Genomic DNA, 21745 nt, shown 5'->3' on the forward strand with positions numbered 1-21745 from the left:
CCTAAGTGTTCTCCACCGTCTGGAACACACAGAAATTCATAGAGTTGGGTAGAGTAGAGGGGTTAGGGAGGAGACACAGGCGACCTGGTGGAGAAAAAGGAGAGTCTAAAGGGAGAGAGAGCAGTCAAGCCAGTATTCTTGCTCCTAGTGAAAAATGGGTCCTGAAGATTGGGTTCTTAAAGGTACAAAATTGGTAACAAATACATAAAAGCAAGAATTAAAAATCTAGAGTAGAGTTTGGAATTTCAAAAATACGATGTTAAAGAAAAGAAGAAGGAAAAGAAAGAGATAAAAAACGAACAAACAAAAACAAACAGGGTCATGAAAATTGTAAAGAAAGTACAGGTACAAAATTGATAACTAATACCAAAAAAGCAAAAATTAAAAATCTAGAGTAGAGTTTGGAATTTCAAAAATACAATGTTAAAAAAAAAAAAAAAGAAGAAGAAAAAAAAGAGAAAACAGACAAACGAAAACAAACAATGTCACAAAATTATAAAGAAAATACAGGTACAAAATTGATATTATTCAGATATACAATGTTATATAGAAGAAGAAGAGAAAGAAACAGAGAAAGAAAAAAAGAAGTCACAGAAATTATATAAAAATAAACTATAGGTACAAAATTGATAACAAATACCAAAAAAGCGAAAATTAAAAATCTAGAGTAGAGTTTAGAATTTCAAAAATACAATGTTAAAGAAAAAAAAAAAAAAAAAAAAACAAGGTCAAAAAATTATAAAATATATATATGAAGTTTGCTGAAGAAGAAAAAAAATAGGGTCTTTTTTTTTTTTTTACAAAGTAATAGGTTATAAAAGTGAAAATTAAAGGAACAATAGAGGACTTAAATTTTTTTTTTTTTTTAATTAAAAAAAAAAAAAGAATGATCGTAAAAATACTAAAAATATATCTAGGACTTTCTTGGTGGTGTTGTGGGTTCAGTTCATTTTGGCTAGTTCCTTGGTCAGACTTATATTTCTCAAGATCTATAGGCCCCTTCCTATGTAGTCCGTAGTAACCACAGGGTTTTGGTCTATTGCCTGTAGCTTCCAAGGTGTTTCCCTCTGTTATAGCTTCTTCTGTTTGCTAGTCTCTTCAGTATCTGGTTTCCGCCCTGACACAAAGGGGACAGTGGAGGACACTTTTTTTTTTTTTTTTTTAGGCTTACTTGTTCAGTCGCTGTGTGGGGAGGAGGAGGAATGCTGCAAACAAATAACACTGGCGTGGGCTCACAGTGCCTCAGCCACCCTGGGTCTGCCCCCGCTCACGGCGCATGTAGCCTCCCTGTCCACACTGCTCGGACTCTAGGTTGTTCCGCCGGGAACAATCCGAGGCTGGCCCTGGGCTGCATGCACCTCTCAGGTCCAAGCCGCTCAGGTTCAGGCACTCGGGTCGTCCTCAGAGGCGCAGACTCAGTTGGGCCTGCGTTTTGTGCTCTTCCCAGGTCCGAGCAGCTCAGGTGATGAGGTGTTTGGCGAGCGCCAATGCTGCGACTTACCGCCTCCCCGCCACTCGGTTTTCTGGTTGTAAAACCGGCGCACCTTCTCAGGCAGATGTTGACCGTCCAGACCCCCAAGAAGTTTTAGTTAGCAAAGAAGCCCGCTTACAGTTTTATAGATAACGTCTCTCTGGGGCTGCGATTGCCCCCTTCCGGCTCTGGCTGCCTGTCACCGGAGGGGAAAGGTCTGCAGCCGGCTATCTCTGTTCAGTCCTTTGTTCCGTGCGCGGGCCTGGCGGTGTCTTAGGTTAGGACTGGGTTTTCGCGTGGTAGATATCCCACAGTCTGGTTTGCTAGCCCAAATTATTTCGCTCAGATAGCGCTCAGGGTATTCAGGCCAGATTCTTACTCTCAGCGATGCAGCCCACGCTGCGCCTCCCTGCCCAGCCCCCGCTTGCTAATGGCGGATGCAGGCATCTGAGCTGCTTCTCCGCTGGGGGAGTTACCGTAGGGCTCGCAATCTGCGAGTTTTAATTGTTTATTTATTTTTCTCCCTGTTATGTTGCCCTCTGTGCTTCCAAAGCTCGGCACAGATTCGGCAGTGAGAAGGTTTCCTGGTGTTTGGAAACTTCTCTCTTTTAAGATTCCCTTCCCGGACGGAGCTCCGTCCCTCCCTCTTTGTCTCTTTTTTTTGTCTTTAATATTTTTTCCTACCTCCTTTCGAAGAGTTGGGTTGCTTTTCTGGGTGCCTGATGTCCTCTGCCGGGATTCAGAAGTTGTTTTGTGGAATTTACTTGACGTTTAAATGCTCTTTTGTTGAATTTGTGGGGGAGAAAGTGTTCTCCCCGTCCTACTCCTCCGCCATCTTGGCTCCTCCTGGTCTGTTTTGATATATTTATCATTTTAAGACCTACCAATCCTTCAAGGCCCAGTTCAATTTTTTTTTTATAAAGTAGTCTTTATTATGATTTTAGCAGCTGCATAGCCCTGATTTTCTGTAATAGGCCTATTTCAAATGTCTCTACCATATTCCCAGTTTTTAATTCATAAAGTACTGTCATCATATTGATCCGTTTCCACCACTCTGGCCCAGTTCAAATATTAACTTTATCATGAAATCTATATTCATTCCCTGGTTGTAAGCGATCTATTTTCACTGAACTCTCATAGCATTTTGTGCTATCTGAAAGAGTGTAAAATATATGAGTTTAAAATACGTCTTTTTCACAAACTAATTGATTTTACATAACTTAGTGTATTTGTTTTCTATTCTGGCAGTAACAAATTTCCACTAATTTAATGGCTTAATGGGCTTCCCTTGTGGCTCAGCTGGTAAAGAATCTGCCTGCAATGCAGGAGACCTGGGTTCGATCCCTGGGTTGGGGAGATCCCCTGGACAAAGGAATGGCTACTCCCTCCAGTATTCTGGCCTGGAGAATTCTAGTCCATGTGGTTGCAAACAGTTGGACATGACTGAGCAACTTTCACTTACTTTCACTTTCATGGCATAATACAGTACAAAGATATTGTTATACAGTTCTGGGAGACAGAAGTATGACATCAGAGTCCCTGAGCTAAGATTAAGATGTGAGTGGAGCTTTGTTCCTTTCTGTAGGCTGCGGTGAAGGATCTGTGCCATTTCCCTTCCAGCTGCCCATATTTCTTAGTTTATGCCCTTTTCCTTCATCTGCAAAGCCAACAATGGCAAGTTGAGTCCTTCTCACATATCACTTTGACCTTTTATTCTCCTTCTCTCTTCCACTTTTAAGGACCCTCTTATTTACATTGGAGCCACCCAGATATCTCCCTATTTAAAGGCAAAATTAGGTTGCTTAACAACCTAATTCCATCTGTAATCCTTAATACCTCCTTGCCATGTAACATAATACATTCATAGATGGCAGAGATTAGTATATGAACATCTTCAGAAGGGAGGCATTATTTTGCCTATCACACTCAGTTAATCCTTGAGTTTCCGTTTCTTCATCTAAAAAATGAGACTACTACCTACGTCATAGGATTGTAGTGAAGATTAAATTAAATGAGTTCATATGTTTAGATTGCCTAGCATAGTTCCTAGAAAAAACTGACAGTATCAGCTCAATGGGTAAAGAATCCTCCTGCAATTCAGGAGATACAGGAGATGCGGGTTTCATCCCTGGATCAGGAATATCCTTCCCCTGGAGAAGGAAATGGCAACCCACTCCAGTATTCTTGCCTGAGAAATCCCATGGACAGAAGAGCCTGGTGGGCTACAATCCATGGGTTTTCAAAGAGTCAGATATGACTGAGAGACTAAGCACACCCATGCATGATCATTCATTAAACAAACATTGTTCTCCTACTATGTGCTAGGCATAGTTGCTTATGCTGGTGACACAGTAATAAACAAAACAGACAAAGTATCTATCTCATGTTTACATTCTCATTGGAGGGGACACATAATAAACAATTAAACAAGCATCTGAATAAAATTTCATAAAATGTTAAATGTGGTGGAGAAAAAGCAGAGTACAGAGACAGCGAGTGATGGATATTACTTTCTATCAGTTGATTATAGATAGCCTCTTGGGTAAGGTAATATTTGAGCAAAGCTATAAAAAAGGTGAGGGAATGAACCACAGAGATATCTGAGGGGTGAAAATTATAGCCATAAGAAACAACAAAGCCCCAGAAGTTGAGCAGGCCATCCCAGTGGAATGGATTGAAATGATAAAGGTGAAGAAAGGTAGGAGACAAGGTCAAAGAGACACTGGAAACTACTAGGATTTTTCTACTGTTTTCTGCTTTACAATTCTTTAGGGCTTGAGGGCAATGGACATGAACTTGGGCAAACTTTGGGAGATGGTCAGGGACAGGGAAGTCTAGCATGCTGCAGTACATAGAGTCACAGAGAGTTGGACACAGTTGGGTGACTGAACAACAACAGGGCTTGAGGGCATGGACCTTTGTCTTATTCAGTGTTGTATGCCTCTCAGTTTAGCACAATGGTCAACGCATAGTAACTGCTCAAGGCAACTTTATTACATCAACTGATCTTTGTACTACTTAATGCCACTTGGTGCCCATATGTGTGCATTCTCAGTTGTGTCTGATTCTTTGTGACCCCATGAACTGTAGCCCACCAGGATCCTCTGTCCTTGGGATTTTTCAGGCAAGAATATGGAGTGGGTTGTCTTTTCTTTCTCCAGGGGATCTTCCCAACCCAGAGATCAAATCTGCATCTCCTGCATTGGCAGGTGAATTCTTTACCACTGCATCATCTGGAAAGCCCCCTAAGTACACTCTACCTTGATATTATAACCAATCTTGCTTCTTTGATTAATGTTTGTAAGATATCTTTTTCTATCCTTTTCATTTAAACCCACATATAACATTGCCTTTGAAGTGAGTTTCTCATAAACAGCATAAAATTTGGTTCTTTTTTTAATCCACTTTACCAATCTTTGTCTTCTAATTGGTGTCATTAGTCTTTACAATGTATGCAATTATTGATTTGATAAGATTTAAATATGCCATTTTATTTTCTGTTTTTTTCTCTTTGTTTTCATTTCTCTGTCTGCCCCCCCCCCCCCCGCCATCTTCCTATGTGTTGCATCAACACTTTTAGAATTCCATTTTGATGTATCTATTGTTTTATCTTTGTATAAGTGTAGCTTTTTAATAGTAGTTTCTCAAGGTATCCCCGGTGGCTCAGATGGTAAAGAATCTGCCTGCAATGTGGGAGACCTGGGTTTGAGCCCTGGGTTGAAAAGAACCCTTGGAGAAGAAAGTGGCAACCCACTCCAGTATTCCTGCCTAGAGAATCTCATGGACAGAGGAGCCTGGCGGGCTCCAGTCCATGGGATTGCAAAGAGTTGAACACGACTGAGTGACTAAGCACAGCAAGGTATATGTTGTTGTTGTTGCTGTTGTCATTCAGTCCTAAGTTATGTCTGACTCTTTGTCACCCCACGGACTGCAGAACACCAGGCTCCTCTGTTCTCTACTATCTCCCGGAGTTTGCTCAAACTCATGTCCGTTGAGTTGGTGATGCCATCCAACCGTCTCCTCCCTGGCATCCCCTTCACCTTTTGCCTTCAATCTTTCCCAGCATCAGGATCTTTTCCAGTGAGTCAGTTCCAGTCTTGGAAAGAGTTGCCAATATTCATTATTTCCATTTCTTTTGGTCTCCTCCTCTTATAAACCAACTCTAATCAGGTTTTTGTTGCTACCATGAACTGAAATTATTCTCGTCAGAACGCTAATGACCTCCACAGCTGAAAAGCAATAGCCATTTTTTTATCATTCATCTCACTTGGCTATCAGCAGCATCGATCAGCTGATCACTACCTTTCCTTGGAATACTCTTTACATGGGCTTCCAGAACACCACCCTTTTCTGGTATTATTTCCCTGTAAAAGTTGCTTCTACTTCATTTTTCTTATTGGTTCTTTCCCATCTATCCTGTCTCTCAACATTGAAGTGATACTCTACTTTTCAGTGGCTCTGTCCTCATATCTTTTATCTCCTCTATTCTCACTTTATTGGTGATCTAATCCCTCATCATAGCTTTAAATTTCATTTATCTTTTGCTAGCTTCTAAGTTTATCTCAGTCCCAGATCGCTCCACAAAACTCCAACCCCAAATATATCCAATGGCCTACTCAAGGCCTCCACTTGGATATACAATAGGCATCTCAGAGTCAACATATCAAAAACCAAATTCATGATCTTCCATTCCTACCTCTGCTAGTCTTGTTCCTCCCACAATTTTTCCCATCTCAATTAATAGCAGCTCCATTTTTCTAGTCATGAAGCGTTAACCTATTTCTTTCACTAAACATTTCACAGCCAATCTGTTAGAAATCATATCAACTCTTCCCTTAAAATGCATCCAGAATCTGACTACTTCTCACTGCTTCTACTGCTGCCTCCCTGGTCCACTATAATAACTCTTGGCTGAGTTATTATAATAATATTTTAACTCATATAATACAATATAACTTGTTCTCCACACAACTTCCTGAGTGATCTTTTTAAAACATTAAATCAGACCACGTCACTTCTCACAACCCTTTAGTAGTTTCTCATCTCATTTAAAGTGAAAGTCAAAGTCATTACAATGGTCTACAATGCCTTATATATGTCTTCCAACTTCACTACTTCTTTAATTGTATCTCCCCTACTCCCTTCCCTTGTTCACTTTGCCCAGCCACACTGGACTCTGTGCTAGGGATCCCCAACCTCTGGGATCTATCTCTGATGATCTGAGGGGGAGCTGATATAACAATAATAGAAATAAAGTGCACAATAAATGTGCACTTGAGTCATCCTAAAACCATCTCCCACATACCCAGGTTCATGGAAAAATGATCTTCCACAAAACTGGGCCCTGGTGCCAAAAAGTTTGGGGACCACTGCTCTATGCTTTTCTTTGGATTTCCCAGGAATAACTTTGCTTTAGAATCTTGGCACTGACTATTCTCTTCACTTAGAACACTGAGATATCTACCTGGTTCATTCTGTCTTTTATAATTTTATCTCCTCTTGGCTTTCCCTCTGACTCTCCCCTGCTCTATGTTATCTTCCTAGGATTCATCACATTTTAATGACTGATATAGCTTGTTCATTTTATTTTATGCCAGTCTTCCCCCACCTAGAATGTAAGTTCCGTGAGGGCAAGGATTGTTGTCTGTGTTATTAACTGTGCTGTGTCTTCAATGCTTAGAACACTGCCTTGTCTATAAAATACTGAATAAATATTTGTTTAATGAATGAAGGTATTAATTCCCTGGAATTTGAATATACTCAGAAATGTATTTGTAGCATTAGTTCAGGCTGACCTTGTATTAAAGGGGTTTTTGCTTTTTTTTTTGCTTTTTAAACTCAGGAAAGTGACTTTATGGGTTAAGAAACTGTTATAGTGCTTTGGAAGAAAGCCCATGAAGAAGATTTGAAGCAATTACAAGGTGTTGAGGGTGTCAGGCATGATTTGTGGAGGGTATCTATGAATTGATTAGAGGACTGGTCTCTAAAATATCCAAATCAGAAAGTCCATGATTGTGTGACAAGGGCTTTTGCTGAGACATGTCACTAAAAAACAAAAAGCTTCAGAGTGGAGAAAAAGTGTGTAGAACATCCTTAATGGAACTTGATGAATGTTTGTTTGTATGCGGGTGTGTAATTGTTAGCTCTTGTAGCAAAATAGCTATATTAAGTTCCTAATGTCCAGAAGAAGTAAATTATTCTCTCTTTGGCCTTGATTAACTTTGGGTTGATACTCAGGTCTCTCCTTATCCCTCCATGAGACTAAAGCATGTGGGAAATAGATACTCCAAAGTTCCTAGAGAAGTAGGAGCACTTTGGGGAATATTATGGCTATTTTTCATTAAAAAAATATTTTGCCAGTTATTGTCTAAAAATGGTTCTTGATGGAAGTAGCTACACAGATGCATTGTACTTTAATGAGTTTTGATGAGACATTTAAATTGTTGCATTATAATCAAACCCTCTTAAAATGGAAGCCTGTTGTTAAAATGTGCAGAACTGGTGCTGTCTGTTGTTTACAGATTTTTTAAAATTAATATTTGATGTTTATTTTCTGCCACTAGCAAATAGGGATAGCTAGTGATTTCTACAAAAGAGGCCAACTCTCTGTGTGGGTCACAGTGTGCCTGTTTTTATTTTCCTAAGGGATGCAACCTAAAACCTCACTACAATTTGAGGTATTTTATGGAAAAGAGGTAGAGAGGTTTGTGTATCAGTTGGGATTCCAGCAAGAAATGGAACATATACTCAGTCTGGATTCTGAATAAAATGTAATGAAAGGTCTATATCAGAGGTGTAGACAGGGTTAAGGGAACAAAGAAGGGATAGTGAGGTACCCAGTGACTAACAGTGGGAAGCTCTCACCCCTCAGGCCAGGGAGAGCTGGGATCTGCAGAGGGGGTTGAGGAGCACCAGGCACGAACTGGAGTCACAAGGGAACACAGCTACTGCTAGTACAACTATGTGGGGCAGAGAAAGGAGTTTAGGGAATTTGGGAAGGTGGCGCAGAAGGAGAATAACCAGTACATCTGTAAGTCAGCTCTCTGGGAAAGTGGTTTTTAATACCCCAGGGAGCCTTGCAAAGGGAAGCATGCATGAGTTAACATTGTAGTAGGCTTGACTAGTGGTGTGAAAGTTCATATATGCTGTCCTTCCCTACAGTTCTTTACCCAGGAATCTTGAAGTCCAAGCTACTTATAGGATGATCCACCATATAGTTGTCACCAAAAGCCAGACCATACAAGTCAAGTCTGGCTATCTGTATCTTTACTGAAATATAAAACCTTCAAATTCTTAGGGATTTCATAATACCACTTTTCTTATCAAGAGAAAGCCACAAAGAATGGTAGAAATAGCACTAAATTCACATTGGAAAGTCAGTCCCACCTCTGACTGGTCGAATAACCTTAAATCCCTTTTCTTTCCCTGTGGCTAGGCTTTCTCACCAGTAAGATAAGAGAGATGGCTGAACCAGTGGTTTTTAAAGGTCTCTTTTTAGCTTTAAGATCATGGCATCCGGTCCCATCACTCCATGGCAACAATGAAGTGACAGACTTTATTTTTGTGGGCTCCAAAATCACTGCAGATGGTCACTGCAGCCATGAAATTAAAAGACACTTGCTCCTGGGAAGAAAAGTTATGACCAACCTAGACAGCATATTAAAAAGCAGAGACATTACTTTGCCAACAAATGTACCTCTAGTCAAAGCTATGGTAGTCATGTAGGGATGTGAGAGTTGGACTATAAAGAAAGCTGAGCACTGAAGAATTGATGCTTTTGAACTGTGGTGTTGGAGAAGACTCTTGAGAGTCCCTTGGACTGCAAGGAGATCCAACCAGTCCATCCTAAAGGAGATCAATCCTGAGTATTCACTGGAAGGACTGATGCTGAAACTCCAATACTTTGGCCACCTGATGCAAAGGATTGACTCATTTGAAAAGACTCTGATACTGGGAAAGATTGAAGGTGGGAGGAGAAAGGATGACAGAGGATGAGATGGTTGGATGACATCACCGACTCAATGGACATGAGTTTGAGTAAACTCTGGCAGTTGGTGATGGACAGGGAAGCCTGGCGTGCTGCAGTCCATGGGGTTGCAAAGAGTCAGACATGACTGAGCGACTGAACTGAACTAAATTTGAGCTCTAACATCTTCGCCTTATGCGCCTGTGCCAGAAGTTGCTTCAGTCATATTCCTTTGTGACCCTATGGACCATAACCCACCCAGCTCCTCTGTCCATGGGATTCTCCAGGCAAGAATACTGGAGTGGGTTGCTGTGCCTAACTCTAGGGTATCTTCCCAACCCAGGGATCGAACCTGCATCTCTCACATCTCCTGCATTGTCAGTCGGGTTCTTTACCACTAGTGAATGCCACCTAGGGAGCGCCGATATTTTTTGGCTTAGAGAAGAGTAATTTCCAGCATCAATGGTATTTCAGCAGTTTTCTTACAGCCTGGACTGTTCTTTCAGCTGTCAGCAGTGAAGTCTCTCAGTTGTGTCCAACTCTTTGCAACCCCACGGACTGTAACCTGCCAGGCTCCTCTGTCCATGGGATTTTCCAGGCAAGAATACTGGAGTGGGTTGCCATTTCCTTCTCCAGGGGATCTTCCTGACCCAGGGATTGAACCCGGGTATCCCATATTGCAAGCAGACTCTTTACCATCTGAGCCACCAGGGAATCATTCTTTACTCTGTAACAAAAATAACATAGACAGAGAAAAGGGCATTTATAACCTCTCCTTTCCTATCCCTGAAATGTCAGTTCAACATTTTGAAAAGTCAGCATTTATTAAGAAGTTTTAAAATTGTACAGATATTCAAATGTTGATACTATACAAAAAGATATAAACAAAAGTTCAACTTTATCATGATTTTTTAAAACTAATTACTTATTTTACAGGAGTATTGATTTGGATTGTTTGGTAAATGTTGGAAATGTCCCATCCTGTAGGACCAGATATCATGAATTATTTCTGGAAAATTGATTCTGCTTGTACTTTTATAAATTTATTGTTCTTTTATAAACTGGTTTATATAATAATCCTTATTGAAAAGTGCACTGAGAAATGAACATTGACTTTATATTTTTTACATTATTGTTAGGTAAGTAATACTTTATTCAGATTTTCATAGGTTCCTTTTTTTATCTTGTATTGAAATATAGTTGATTTACAATACTGTGTTAGTTTAAAGTATACACCAAAGTGATTCAGCTCTATATGCATGTGTGCTCAGTCACCTTAATCGTGTCTGACCCAATTCTTTGTGGCCCTATGGACTGTAGCCTGCCAGGCTCCTCTGTCCATGGGATTCTCCAGGCAAGAATACTGGAGTGGGCTGCCATGCTGTCCTCCAGGGGAACTTCCTGACTCAGGGATTCAATCCTTATCTCTTGCATCTCCTGCATTGGTGGGTAGGTTCTTTACCACTAACACCACCTGGGAAGCCCTCAGCTATATATATATATATGTTTGTGATTCTTTTCCATTATAGGTTATGACAAGATAGTGAATATATTTCCCTGTGCTATAAAGTCCTTGTTGCTTATCTATATTTTGTATAGTAGTTTATATCTATTAATCCAATATTGCTAATTTATCCCTCCCCCAAGTACTGACTTTAAATAGTTGAAGGACTTTCACATAAATAAGATTTCCACTAACTCTTGTAGTAGCTCCAGAGGATAAAACTAGAACCAAGAGTGGAAACACAATCTGGTCATTGCATTACAGACTTAGGGATCAGGTATCTCTGGCATAAGTGTCAGTGAGTTTAAATAATTAACCAATGCATCATACCCCAAGTGCTTTCTGCAAATTTTATGTCACCACCCTCAGATAAAAAGATGTAGACTGAGAGTGTGACTCAACTATTTCATAACTAAGAAGTACCTAATCTGATCCTAATTAGTCATCTCTGAACTAAGACTTCACCCTGGCTTGCATGACAAGTTTAAGTCATATAGAGAAGACATTTACAGGGGCATTTTGATGATGATACAAAATAAATGATGTCATTAATAGTATAGTTTTTTTTTTCACCAAGCAGTTTTCAAGTATAAGAAGTGTTCTATTTATTTACATGTCTTAAAGTTTAAGGGGAGATCCTGTTGGAAAAGAGATTTTTTCCCCTGAGCCTTTACAAAGAAAAACTAGCAAATCCTTTTCTTTTTTAAAACAGCCTCTTAACTAAAGAGAAACTAAAAGAACTGATATTTACTGAATGCCAACTCTGTAAAATAATGCTGTAGTATGAGCTTCTTATAAATAAGTAAATATTTTAACAATCCTCTACTATTAATATATTTCTCTTTTATTGGTGAAGAAACTCCTGGTTACAGCAAGCACTAATTTGCCTAAGATTACATAGCTGGTAATTGATATGTGAATCCAGTGTCTCTAAGGTCATTAGCCTTGGTCTTGTCATTACTTACTTGAGTTTTCTGAGACCATATTGAATTGTGTCATAAAGTATATTCCCATGTTTTAATACTAAGGTGTTTAGATTTTTCACTTCCCAGGTCTTTTTTCCTTTGAATAGATATCAATCTTTAGCCAGGGCCAAGCAAGCCCAAGATTATACTTTAGGGAGCTTCTGCTATCCAAGAAACCTATAGAAAGCAAGCAGGAAATCTGAGTTCTAACTCTTGATGATTGATACTTATAAAATTACTGCTGAGTGCAAATAGCACCAAAAAGGCAGTGCTACTTAGTACTTTGGAAAACTTTGAGTAACATATGTATGATCAAGGGTGTTAAGCACAGTGCTGTTTATGATGGCAAAATTTTGTAAACAACTTTCATTATGGTACATCAATATGGGAACAAATTCAGTCATTAAAACGGATAAAAATAGACCCATATTTATTGACATGGTCATATACTCACAACATATAAAATTTTTTATTATTGAAAATCCTAACATTACCAAATAAAATACAGTGTTATATTTAAAAAGATAATATATCCCAAATTGTTGTGTTCAGTCACTAAGTCATGTCCAACTCTTTGCGACACCATGGACTGTAGCCCACCAGGCTCCTCTGTCCATGGCATTTCCCAGGCAAGAATACTGGAGTGGGTTGCTATTTCCTTCTCCAGGGGATCTTTTATACCCAGGGATTGAACCTGTGTCTCCTGCACTGCAGGTAGATTCTTTACCCCTAAGCCACCAGGGTAGCCCATATCCTAAATAGGTTAATTTTATTTCAGAAATGCAAAAGTGGTTTAACACTTTTAAATCAATGGATGTAATTAGCAGCAACAGAATCAAGATGAAATTAATATTTTATCTCACACAACATTTGATAAAGTCCATTCAAGACTAAAAAAAATAATAAAACCTATGGAAAACTAGGAATAGAAGAGAAATTGTTTAGTCTGATAAGGAGGATATATCAAAAGCCTACAGGAAACATGTTTAACATAAAATATTGAAAGGCTCTTGCCCTAGTACACACCAAGATTGTGGATGAGACACAGATGCACATTTAACATTGTACCAAAAGTCTTAGCCAATGCAACAAAACAGGGAAAAAATGGTGTAAGGACTGGAAAGAAAGAAATAAAACTGTCAATATTCACAGATGAGATTGTATATGTAGAGAATCCAAAAGACTCTGTAAGCAAGCTATTGCAATTAATAAGTGAATTATTAATGTCATACCACAAGATCAAACATACAACTCTGTTTATATGCCAGAAACAATCATAGAAAATGAATATTTAAAATACCATAAAATAGCACATATCTAGGAAAAATCAAACAAAATCTATGACAGATCAATGCATAGTAAACTACAAAGAGTCACCAAGAGATATTAAAAAGACCTAAATAAATGGAGGTATATGTCATGCACATAGTTTGTAAGACACTATTGTAACAATTTTTCCAAACTGACCTATAAATTCTGTAGCAGTCTTAACAAAAACTGCAGCAGGTGTTTTTGTGGAAATTGAAATGCTTATTCTAAAGTTTTTATGAAAATAGAAATGACCAAGAGTAATCAAGACAAAGAGAATAAAGATAGAGGACATAGACTGCCTGATAACAAGATATTATAAAGTTACAAGAGTTAAGATACTCCTGAGCATACACACCGAGGAAACCAGAATTGAAAGAGATGTGTACCCCAATGTTCATCACAGCACTGTTTATAATAGCCAGAACATGGAAACAACCTAGATGTCCATCAGCAGATGAATGGATAATAAAGCTGTGGTACATATACACAATGGAGTATTACTCAGCCATTAAAAAGAATACATTTGAATCAGTTCTAATGAGGTGGATGAAACTGGAGCCTATTATACAGAGTGAAGTAAGCCAGAAAGAAAAACACCAATACAGTATACTAATGCATATATATGGAATTTAGAATGATGGTTATGATAACCCTGTATGCAAGACAGCAAAAGAGACACTGATGTACAGAACAGCCTTTTGGACTCTGTGGGAGAGGGACAGGGTGGGATGATTTGGGAGAATGGCATTGAAACAGGTATAATATCATATAAGAAACGAATCGCCAGTCCAGTTTCAATGCAGGATACAGGATGCTTGGGACTGGTGCACTGGGATGACCCAGAGGGATGGTACAGGGAGGGAGGCGGGAGGGGGGTTCAGGATGGGGAGCATGTGTACACCTGTGGCGGATTCATGTTGATGTACGGCAAAACCAATACAATATTGTAAAGCAATTAGGCTCTAATTAAAATAAATAAATTTAAATTAAAAAAAGAGTTAAGATAGCATGATGTTGGCACAAAATTAGATAAATAGAAGAATGGAGCAGAATAGAGAGTTTCGAAACTGATTTGCATATATATAAAGTTACTTGACGTATGACAAAAGTGGTACTGCAGTGTAACAGGGAAAGATGACCTCAAAAAATGGTGCTAGATTCATAGCTTATTTCATTACACACAGAAAAAATAGGAACTCTAACCTCTGTATATCACCATATACAAATCAATTCCAGATGGACTGCCGACCTAAATGAGAAAGATAAAGCAGTAAAGTTTCTAGCAAAAATAGGACAATATCTTTCTGACTTTGGGCAAAGATTTCTTAAACAGGACACAAAAAACTACCAAAGATGCAGTAAAATTGGTGTTAATGAAAATCATCATTAAAAGGATGAAAAAACAAGCTACAGATTGGGAGATGTAACCAGAATATCTAAAGAATTGGTGTAACCAGAATATATAAAGAATTCTACACATTAACAATGACAGATAGCACAATAGACAAAAGGGTAAAATACTTGATTAGACACCTCACAGAAAAGGATAACCAGTGAATTTATGAAAAGCTACTCAGCATCATCAAATATCATCAATATCAAAGAACTGCAAGTTGAAAACAGGGTGAGACACAAATATGCATCTGTTTGCATGGCTAAAATGGAAAAGAGAGATAATAAGTTTTGGTGAGGATGTGAAATGACTAGGATTCCATGAACTGCTGGTGGGAGTGTAAACTTACACAACAACTTTGGAAAATGGCTAATATATAGCCTATGACTGAGCAATTGCATTTTTAAGTGTGTTAAGAGAAACATGAACGTAAATACATCAAATATATGTACAAGAATACTCAGAAGCAGCATTATTCATAAGAACCAAGAATTGGAAACATTCCAAATGTTCATCAAGTATGGAATGAATAAATAACGTTGTATACTCACACAATGGACTTCTGTACAATAATAAGGGTGATTATTGCCACATGTAACCATTTGGATGAATCTTCTAATACAGCCTGAAGGAAGCCAGATACGAAAACAAGTGAATAGTCTATAATTACACTTATAAAAATTTAAGAAACATAAAAGTAGTGAACCATGAAAGAAGACAGGATAGTGTTTTACTTTTGGCATGGGTGGTGTGGCACTGGGAAGCCAGTAATATTTTATTTCTTTACCTGGGTGATGATTACATGGTCATGTTCACTTTGTGAAAAATCAGGCAACTGTATACTTACAGTTTGTGTATTTTTCTATAAGTATATTGTTCTTAAGGATCAGAGTTGGACACAACTGAAGCAACTTAGCATACATGCATGCATGTTGTTCTTCAAAATATATAATATATATGTATATATATTAATAATATATAAGGAAAAATACTTGTTAAAAGAAAACATCAAATGATCCTTTTTTTAATACATTATCTCCATAGAAAAAGTTTTAAATTATTTATTACCAAAATGTTACATTTTGATTGATGGGATTATTGATGGTTTTGATTTTCTGCTTACTTTTCTTTATTGGGTGTGGGAGTGATATAGAAAGAAATACAGGGACATTGTGAAGGTATAGTCCAAACCTTGAGTTTTTATACTGTCTATACTATGTATGGCACCCCACTCCAGTACTCTAGCCTGGAAAATCCCATGGACGGAGGAGCCTGGTGGGCTGCAGTCCATTGGGTCGCTAAGATTCGGACATGACTGAGCGACTTCACTTTTTTCTTTTCACTTTCATGCATTGGAGAAGGAAATGGCAACCCACTCCAGTGTTCTTGCCTGGAGAATCCTAGGGACGGGGGAGCCTGGTGGGCTGCCTTCTATGGGGTCGCACAGAGTCGGACACGACTGAAGCGACTTAGCAGCATACTATGTTTGGAAGTTGAACAGATTTGAATCAGTCTGCCAAGAGAGACAAATGCTACAGAAATAACTCAGGTTCTCTTTATGACATCAACAGAAGAAACTTCTGTGTTTCAAGGTCTGTGCAAGAGGCAGTTGTCAAAGGCTCAGTGTAGATCTCTCTGCCAGTAAACACTTCTTGAAGCACTGATGTAGTTGGTTGAGTTAATATTGATGCTAAAATGTAAAGGAGATTTAGGGAGGGTGACAAGAACAGAACATTTTTCACATTATTTCCATGGCTCTTAAGGGATCTTAGACTTGATACCTAAGGTAGGGGCTGAAAAATATAGGAGATATTTATGACACAACTTCTGACCAGTAAATCTCTATGCATATTGAAATCAATTTTCTTCTTTATTTTCCCTTCAAATGCATAGCTGCCTACTTTGTAGTTGGACTTTAGATATTAAATTTGTTATGATTTAAGGGGGGATACATGAGCTTGGACTTCGATGTTTTCAATTTAATTGCTGCATTTTTCTTAGTCATCTAGAAGAGGTCAAAGTTTTAGCCTCATAGTTAAATGTTTTGTCACAAGCCAAGTCAATCACAGATGAACCAAACAGGTCTAACATGATTTTACTAGGTAAAATCCAGCCAGCCTCTGCTGCACTGTCTCTTACTTCAAAAGATTTTAATAATCCTTGTAGTGGTTCCAGAGTGGCTGGGGCTCTCTAGTTCTGGGTGCATGGGTGCATAAGTACAGGTCCTTTGGGCAGCTTTGGTGGTTCCACCATTGTTCTAGCCTATTCTTTAATTATCAGGTTTGGATTAAAAATTTAAGAAATCATTTCCCTGTTAAAAATAAGAAAGCTAAAATTCCATTTAAACCAGAAGGTTATCAGAGAAATTATTCAGGAAATTTTCTATATGTTAGCTCTAAAAATAGATATAGTACCTTTTTTTTAATTTCCAAAACAAAAAACATCAAGGTAGAAAAAGAATTTGTCAAACAACTTTCTTTCTTTTTGTTGTGGGAAGGGCCTTGGTATGCGGGATCTTATTTCCCTGACCAGAGATCAAACCCTTGCTGCCTGTAGTGGAAGCACAGAGTCAACCACTGGACCCCCAAGGAATTCCCCTAAACAACTTTCCAAGAACCTTTTTATGTTGTTTACATAAAAGGAGTTACCTTTTGGGGTGTTTTCCTTGTTTTTCCCTAATAGCAGTTTATTTGCCTTCTATTATTGAATCACAACAGTCTGGTGGAAAACGTACTATATTATTATCCCCATTTTACAAATGAAGACACTGAGACATAGGATGCTTAAGAAACTTGTCCAAAGTCATTCAGCTTGGAAGTGGCAGAGCTAGGATTTTCATAAAGATTCATACTATTAAAGCAATCACATTCTTAACCATTCCAGTATAGTTCCCAAATATATGTGCTATCTAATAGTGCAAATATACCTTTCTTGATTCTTCTTTAAAATAAGAAAGAGGGAAGTATGGGAAGTAGGGAAGGGAAGAGGTTAATATTTTATGTCCTTACAGATATACCCTACCTCTTGACCATCTTTGCCCAACTCAAGCATTTTCCTCTCTATAGACATTTCTTTCTTCTTTACCTTAATCTCAAGCTTTGAGTGGAAATCAGAAATAACACCTTGCTACAAAGAAGTTGGGGACACTGTAGTGAGAGCAGTGGTTTTCAACTGGCAAGATTTTGTCTACTATCTTTCACCCTGAACAACAGTTTGAACTGGACATGGAACAACAGACTGGTTCCAAATGGGAAAAGGAGTACGTCAAGGCTGTATATTGTCACCCTGATTGTACTCTCATCAGTACATCATGAGAAACACTGGGCTGGAAGAAGCACAAGCTGGAATCAAGATTGCCGAGAGAAATATCAATAACCTCAGATATGCAGATGACACCACCCTTATGGCAGAAAGTGAAGAGGAACTAAAAAGCCTCTTGATGAAAGTAAAGAGGAGAGTGAAAAAGTTGGCATAAAGCTCAACATTTAGCAAACGAAGATCATGGCATCTGGTCCCATCACTTCATGGGAGATATATGGGGAAACAGTGGAAACAGTGTCAGACTTTATTTTTTTGGGCTCCAAAATCACTGCATATGGTGACTACAGCCATGAAATTAAAAGACGCTTATTTCTTGGAAGAAAAGTTATGACCAAACTAGATAGCATATTGAAAAGCAGAGACATTACTTTGCCAACAAAGGTCCATCTAGTCAAGGCCTTCCAGTGGTCATGTATGGATGCGAGAGTTGGACTGTGAAGAAGGCTGAGCGCCGAAGAATTGATGCTTTTCAACTGTGGTGTTGGAGAAGACTCTTGAGAGTCCCTTGGACTGCAAGGAGATCCAACCAGTCCATTCTAGAGGAGATCAGCCCTGGGTGTTCTTTGGAAGGAATGATGCTAAAGCTGAAACTCCAGTACTTTGGCCACCTCATGCGAAGAGTTGACTCATTGGAAAAGACTCTGATGCTGGGAGGGATTGAGGGCAGGAGGAGAAGGGGATGACAGAGGATGAGATGGCTGGATGGCATTACAGACTCGATGGACGTGAGTCTGAGTGAACTCTGGGAGATGATGATGGACAGGGAGACCTGGCATGCTGTGATTCATGGGGTCACAAAGAGTCGGACATGACTGAGGGACTGAACTGAACTGGTCTTCCACCCTCAGGCACACTAATCAGTGTCTGGAGACATTTTTGATGATCACAACTTGGGGGGAAGGCGTTGCTTCTGGCACCTACTGGATAGAGGCCAGTGCAAAGAGTCGGAGATGACTGAAGTGACTTAACATGCACGCATGCCACTGAACATCCTATGAATACAGGAATCCCTCCAAACAAAAGAGAACCATGTGGCACAAAATGTCAGGAATGTTGAGTCTGAGAAACACTTACTGGGAGGATAATCATAAATTGCCTTACAAGGCTTGTTGGATGAGTTTATCTAGGACAATAGCAGTGCTGTAACTAGGTGCTATCTTGTAAATTCCAACAGTTTTAATGTACTCACGATGGCTCCTGTGGACAAAAAGAATTGTCTCAGAGATTGTTTCCCAAATGTTTATAGGATTCTCATACAAGTGGTTAATAACTTATTGAAAGGAACTAGAAATAGACACTTGAAAAGCAAGCCACTCCTTTTAAGGGAAGAGGAGGGAGCAAGATGCTCTGAAAGAAGTTGATTCACACATTAGATTAGTCCTGACCTCATATTTAGTAACTTATATACTGATGTAAAGATAGTCAAATTCTGCCCTCAGATATTTGTGTGGCATTTTGTAGATGTCAGCTAGAGTTACAATGAAGGTCAGTACAGTTCAGTCACTCAGTCATGTCCAACACATTGTGACCCCAGGTACTGCAGCATGCCAGGCCCCCTGTCCATCATCAACTCCCGGAGCATGCTCATACTCATGTCCATCGAGTCGGTAATGCCATCCAACCATCCTATCCTCTGTTGTCCCCTTTTCCTCCTGCCTTCAATCTTTCCCAGCATCAGGGTATTTTCCAATGACTCAGTTCTTCGCATCAGGTGACCAAAGTATTCAAGTTTCAGCTTCAGCATCAGTCCTTCCAATGAATATTCAGGATTGATTTCCTTTAGGATTGACTGGTTTGATCTTCTTGTAGTCCAAAGGACTTTCAAGAGACTTCTGCAAAACCACAGTTCAAAAGCATCAATTCTTTGTTGCTCAGCTTTCTTTGTGGCCCAACTCTCACATCCATACATGACTACTGGAAAAACCATAGCTTCGACTAGAAGGACCTTTGTCAACAAAGTAATGTCTCTGCTTTTTAATATGCTCTCTAGGTTGGTCATAATTTTTCTTCCAAGGAGCAAGCATTTTTTAAATTTCATGGCTGAAGTCACCATCTTCAGTGATTTTGGAGCCCAAGAAAATAAAGTCTGTCACTGTTTCCATTGTTTCCCCATCTAATTCCCATGAAGAGATGAGACCGGAAGCCATGATCTTAGTTTTCTGAATGCTGAGTTTTAAGCCAACTTTTTCACTCTCCTCTTTCACTTTCATCAAGAGGCTCTCTAGTTCTTCTTCACTTTCTTCTATAAGGGTGGTGTCATCTGCATCTCTAAGGTTATTGATATTTCTCCAAGCAATCTTGATTCCAGCCTGTGCTTCATCCAGCCTGGAATTTCACATGATATACTCTGCATAGAAGTTAAATAAGCAGGGTGACAATATACAGCCTTGACATACTCCTTTCCCAATTTGGAACCAGTCTGTTGTTGCATGTCTGGTTCTAACTGTTGCTTCCTGACCTGCATACAGATTTCTCAGGAGGCAGGTCAGGTGGTCTGGTATTCCCATCTCTTTCAGAATTTTCCACAGTTTGTTGTGATCCACACAGTCAAAAGCTTTGGCATAGTCAATAAAGCAGAACTAGATGTTTTTCTGGAACTCTCTTGCTTTTTCTATGATACAACAGATGTTGGCAATTTGATTTCTGGTTCCTTTGCCTTTTCTAAATCCAGCTTGAACATCTGGAAGTTCACAGTTCACATACTATTGAAGCCTCACTTGGAGAATTTTGAGCATTCCTTTGCTAGTGTGTGAGATGAGTGCTATTGTGCAGTAGTTTGAACATTCTTTGACATTGCTTTTCTTTGGGATGGGAATGAAAACTGACCTTTTCCAGTCCTGTGGCCACTGTTGAGTTTTACAAATTTGCTGGCATATTGAGTCAGCCCTTTAACAGCATAATCTTTTAGGACTTGAAATAGCTCAGCTGGAATTCCATCACCTCCACTAGCTTTGTTTGTAGTGATGCTTCCTAAGCCCACTTGACTTTGGACTCCAGGATGTCTGGCTGTAGGTGAGTGGTCACACTATCATGGTTATCTGGGTCGTGAAGATCTTTTTTGTACAGTTCTTCTGTGTATTCTTGCCACCTCTTCTTCATATCTTCTGCTTCTGTTATGTCCATACTGTTTCTATCCTTTATTGTGCCCATCTTTGCATGAAATGTTCCCTTGGTATCTCTAATTTTCTTGACGAGATCTCTAGTCTTTCCCATTCTATCACTGATCACTGAGGAAAGCTTTCTTATCTCTCCTGGCTATTCTTTGGAACTCTGCATTCAGATGGGTATATCTTTCCTTTTTTCCTTTGCCTTTAATTTCTATTCTTTTCTCACCTATTTTTAAGGCCTCCTTAGACAACCATTTTGCCTTTTTGCATTTCTTTTTCTTGGGGATGGTCTTGATCACTGCCTCCTGTACAATGTCATGAATCTCCATCCATAGTTCTTCAGGCACACTGTCTATCAGATCTAATCCTTTGAAACTGTCACTTCCACTGTATAATAATAAGTGATTTGACTTAGGTCATACCTGAATGGTCTAGTGATTTTCCATACTTTCTTCAATTTAAGTCTGAATTTGGCAATTAGAAGTTCGTGATCTGAGGCACAGTCAGCTCCCAGTCTTGTTTTTGCTGACTGTATAGAGGTTCTCCATCTTCAGCTGCAGATAATATAATCAATCTGATTTCAGTATTGACCATCTGGTGATGTCCATATGTAGAGTCTCTGGTGTTGCTGGAAGAGTGTGTTTGCGTTCTCTTGGCAAAACTGTTAGCTTTTGCCCACTTCATTTTGTACTCCAAGGCCAAACTTA

The sequence above is a fragment of the Bos mutus genome, chromosome X (assembly GCF_027580195.1).
Source record: "Bos mutus isolate GX-2022 chromosome X, NWIPB_WYAK_1.1, whole genome shotgun sequence".
Taxonomy (NCBI): domain Eukaryota; kingdom Metazoa; phylum Chordata; class Mammalia; order Artiodactyla; family Bovidae; genus Bos; species Bos mutus.